This window comes from Equus przewalskii, chromosome 3 (genome assembly GCF_037783145.1).
Source record: "Equus przewalskii isolate Varuska chromosome 3, EquPr2, whole genome shotgun sequence".
NCBI lineage: Eukaryota > Metazoa > Chordata > Mammalia > Perissodactyla > Equidae > Equus > Equus przewalskii.
Genome location: NC_091833.1, coordinates 105448377 through 105453519, shown reverse-complemented (window position 1 = coordinate 105453519; position 5143 = coordinate 105448377). Strand labels below are relative to the sequence as shown.

General features: G+C 42.6%; 1 long non-coding RNA gene across 1 annotated transcript; it reads right to left on the bottom strand.

Moving 5' to 3' along the window:
* Positions 1 to 3148: 3148 nt before the first annotated feature.
* Positions 3149 to 4336, bottom strand: LOC139082674 (uncharacterized). The gene is made up of 2 exons (XR_011538884.1): positions 3517 to 4336; positions 3149 to 3398 (listed from the first exon to the last, which is right to left on the bottom strand). It is a non-coding gene; the product is annotated as an uncharacterized lncRNA (long non-coding RNA).
* Between the last annotated feature and the right edge of the window lie 807 nt (positions 4337 to 5143).

The window sequence follows — 5143 nt, the reverse complement described above, 5'->3', positions numbered from 1 at the left end:
TACTATTTTTAGGTTAACACTATCTGAGGAGGTTCTTTAACTAGAAACTTTATGAAGCTAATTAAAGGGTTAACTAGTGAATCCACACTAGCAACTGAGAACTATTTATAGTTTATTTCCTATATATATAGCTTAACCATAATTACATTCTGGTTCATCATAAATAATAACTAGATATGAACTTCCTATCTCTCCTCACTGAGAACTAGTGCAGCCGTCAGCCTGGCATTGCCAAGGGAAAGGTCCCTGCGCTGGGCTGACTCAGTCTCTCTTCCTCGAGTCTCTGTTGATCCACGTCCTATGCCAGAGACTAGCATTTGATTCAGGAGATTGAGTACAGAAGGTCCACCCTCATGAATGTGGGCAGACATCATCCAATCCATTGGGGCCCCAAATAGAACAAATAGGCAAAGGAAGGGTGAACTCTCTCTCTCTTCTTGAGTTGGGATGTCCATCTTCTGCCCTCGGACAACAAAGCTCCCAGTCCTTGGGCCTTCAGACTCCAGAATTTATGCCGTCGGCTGCCTTGGTTCTCAGGCCCTCAGACTCAGACTGGATTATCCTGCTGGCTTTCCGGGTTCTCCAGTTGCAGAGGGCAGATTGTGGGACTTCTTGGCCTCCGTAATCTTGTGAGCTGATTTCTATAATAAGTCTCTCTCTGTCTCTCCTACGGGTTCTGTTTCTCTGAAGAATCCTGACTAATACAATGTATTAGGTTGTTTAAGACCAATTTGGAGAATTCTCAATCTCTGCTTCTTCAATTGATGTTTAATTTCTTCTATCGTCTGAATGTTTTGGTCTCCCTGAAATCCATATGTTGAAATTCTAACCTCTAAGGTGATTATATTAAGAGGTGGGGCCTGTGGGAGGTGATTAGGTCATGAGGGCAGAGGCCTTACGAATGGGAGTAGTGTGTTTATAAAGGGGACCCCAGAGAGCTCTCTCACCTTCTTTCTGTCATGTGAGGCTGCAAGGAGAAATCTGCAACCATAAAGAAGATTCTCACCACAACCTGACCAGGCTGGCGCCTTGATCTTGGTCTTCCAGCCTCCGGAACTGTGAGAAATGAATTTCTGTTGTTTATAAGCCACCCAGTCTATGGTATGTTGTTAGGGCAGCCCGAACAGACTGAGACAATTTCTAACGACAGTTTTTGTTGCTTTTCTTCAACATTCTTTTCAAAACACTGGCTGCTCAGGGCTGCTGTTGCGTGGCTCTCTGTTCTTAGCAGCCTCTCTTCTCTCCCCCAGGTCCCTCCATACTTGAGCATTGAGGGGTTTAATCAATTCTCACTTTTTTTGTGTGTGACGCAACTTCCTGACCGGATCAGAACCAATAAACAATTCCCTTTTTGATGACTGTCTGTGCACCCTGTTGTCCTCCTGATGCTACTGACAAACACCCCTCTGGCTGTCAGAGCCTATAACCTCTGACCTCTGCCCTCCCACCCACCCACCCTCCTCCTACCTACCTACCTACCTACCTACCTCTGTCTATTCTCCTGTTTCCTGTGCTCCCGATAGACTGGATTTTTCTTAGTTCCTGGATCCACCAGATTCTCTCCTGTTTCAGGGCTGACTTACATGCTGTTCCTTCTGCCTTGAAAAGCTTTTCTGCTGTGATCAAGCCTTTTCCTTGTCCCAGCACTGCCTGGGCCACTCCCCACCACCCCCGACTTGGCTGGCTGATTCCTGCTCATTGCTCAGATCTCTGTTAAATACCTCTACCGCAGAGATGATGTCCTTGACCACGTAGACTACACTGGAAACTTGCTTACGATATGTTCTCTGCATTAGTTAGGGTGATGTTAACTGTCGCAACAAATAAACTTCCAAATTTCAGCGGTTGTGTGCAAAGTTTATTTCTTACTCACTGTATTAGTTTCCTAGGGCTGATGTAACAAAGTGAAAAAAGCTGGGTGGCTTAAACAGTAGCCACGTATTGTCTCACAGTTCTGGAGGCTAGAAATCTGGAATCAAGGTGTCAGATATTCTCTCTGATGGCTCTAAGGGAAAATCCTTCCTTGCCTCTTCTAGCCTCTGGTATTTGCCAGTAATCCTTGGTGTTGGTTGATTTCCAGTTACGTGGCTATTTTCTTCCTGCGTGTCCTCACATTGTTTTCCTGCTCGGTATGTCTGTCTGTGTCCAAATTTTTCCTTTTCATAAAGACACCAGGTCTATTGAATCAGGGCCCACTCTCATGACCTCATGCTAAACTGACTACCTCTGTAAAGACCCTATTTCCAAATAAGGCCACATTCTGGGGTACTGGGAGTTATGACTTCAATGTATTTCAACCCATAATACTCACACGATATAGATGATTTTGGTAGGTGGCAGCTCTCCTACCTGTGATGATACAGGAACCAGACGCCTTCCCCTTTATGGCTCTACAGTCCCTCAGACTTTGGCTCTTTGATGAAAGAAAGGAGAGTGTGAAGGTACAATACCTCATTCCTGAGTTGGGCCAGAAGTGGCGCACATGCCTTCTCTTCATACACAGTCGGGGAGGCCTTGTCCTAAGGCTCCCCCTTGATTCAAGGGGAGAATAGAAAATGTAGTCTGCCAAGTATGGCTTCTTCAGCCGTCTGAGGCAAAGAGCTGGTGTTTCTATTTACAATGCATCACACTTTTTTTTTTTTTTTTTTTTGGTGAGGAAGATTGACCCTGAGCTAACATCTGTGGCAATCTTCCTCTATTTTGTTTGTGGGATGCCACCACAGCATGGCTTGATGAGCAGCATGTAGGTCCGTCCATACCTGGGATCTGAACCTGCAAACCCTAGGCCGCCAAAGCAGAGCATGAGAACTTAATCACTAGGCCACAGCACCGGCCCCCAGACCAATATTTTATAAAATATAATTAAAATGTCTTATACTTAAAAATGAATTTAAAAACATACAAAATACAAGTTCTATTTTTTATTATTAAAATTTAGCAGGCATAAAATTACTTGACCAAAATTCTGTAAATTTCTGAATACTTAAACTCTCAATTTCTGTGCTTAGTCTCGTTATGGACCACTAACAAACAGTTTGCAGACGGGCATTAGTCCATGGCCCACACTTTGAGTAGCACTACTTTACACTGTGGAAGGGAGTTGTTTTAGTCAGCCTGGGCTGCTATACCAAAAATACCACAGACGAGGTGGCTTAAACAGCAGACATTTATTTTTCACAGTTCTGGAGGCTGGGAGTCCAAGATCAAGATGCTGGCAGGTTTGGCTTGATGAGGGTTCTCTTCCTGGCTTGCACACAGCTGCCTTCTGGCTGTATCCTCATATGTTGGAGAGAAAGCGAGCTCTGGTCTCCTCCTCTTCTTATTAGGATGCTAATCCCGTCCTGGGGGCTCCATTCTCATGAACTCATCCAAATCTACTTACCTTCCAAAGGTTCCACCTGAAAACACCATCACACTGGGGGTTAGAGCTTCAATATAAATTTTGGGGGGACACAACAGCATAATTGTTGTAGATATGACTATCTCTGCCTCACTCTGATAACCTCTGGTACTTACCTCACCCTTGCCTTTACATTTTATTATAAATATTTCTTTGGCATTTGTCTTTCCTGCTTGTCCTCTGCATTCTGAGCTCTGTGAGGGCAGAGACCCACATTTGTCTTGTTTATGGCTGTGTCCTTAGCACTCAGCTGAGTTTTTGGCATAAAGTTGGAGATCAATAAATATTTGCCAAAATTCTGTTTCTGATCTGCACCTGGAATAACCCCTAAAAAAACAAGTTTACCTAAAATTTGTGACATTAATTCAGTTAACAAAAGCTCTGTTAGGGGCTAGCCCCTTGGCTGAGTGGTTAAGTTCTTGTGCTCCGCTTTGGCGGCCCAGGGTTTCACTGGTTCAGATCCTGGGCGTGGACATGGCACCGCTCATCAGGCCACAGTGAGGCGGTGTCCCACATGCCACAACTAGAAGGACCCACAACTAAAATATACAACTATATACTGGGGGGATCTGGAAAGTAAAAAAACAGCAGAAAAAATAAAGCTCTGTTATTTTTTGCTGCCTTTTAAATGTTTTCCTTATGCCTTATTTATCAAATACTCATGCTCTAATTCCACACAGTGGAGAAAGGAAGGATTTCCTTGGAGCAGTGGGCCTAAGGAAATGACAAGCAGGTGGTCAGGCTGGGTGGCTGGCCTGGGTTAAGGCAAGAACAGCAGTAATAGTTGTCAGAACTCCGACTCCACATAGGAAGAATATTTCTGTAAAAGAAAGAAGAATATTTTGCTAAAGAAGTAAATATTGAGAAATAAAGAGAAGGCCCAGTTAGTGGCCACAACCGGTGAGAACTCTTCTAGAAGACAGAAAAAGAAAAATTATGGATAATGGATGATGAAAACATGTAGTCATGGAGACTGGAATGTCACTGGGTTCTGTAAAACATAACTTTAGTGAGTACTCTAAACGCCAAATTCAGAAGTGGTCCCATTAGTCAAGCAAGAATCTAATAAAAGACTTGAGCGGGATTATTTGCAACATGTTTCTCCAGCAGCTGGAAATATTATTATTCTTTAGGAAAGAAGTTGGGTGGACTTTTTCCTAATTTTGTATCTCAGAGTCTTTCTCAAGAGCCTGGTTACTACGGACAGAAAGGAATGTATGCGTAACATGTATATGTTACATAAAAGTAGCTAACATTTATTGAGAGGTTACTTGTGTCACCTGTGGAACTATGTACGTTCTGTGTATTGTTCGTTTAACCCCCATGACAGTTCTGCAAGGTAGAGTTTATCATTTTCTTCAGTCCATAGGTAAGAGAATTGAATCTGTAAAAAGTTAAGTGATTTGCCAAAGTCCCAGAGCTTGTATGTGGAAGAATAAACGAGTTGTTAGTAACTTCTTATTTTAATACCAAATTCAGTCATCCAAAAGTCAAATCTCTTCCCCGAGGACAAATTGCTACAGATCTCTTTCAGTTTTGGAAAGAATGATATCCTCTGTAAACATAGTTTTTCTCTCCGAAAGTCTATATTATGCTATGCAATATTATATTACGTTGTGTTATACCATATGGTGTTGTGAATTTATGGTGACAAAGATTTTCTTAACTGATAGCTGTATGAATATGGTATCACACTGAATTTTCAGAGCTAATATAATTCAGAATCAGAAGAACAAGAGACTA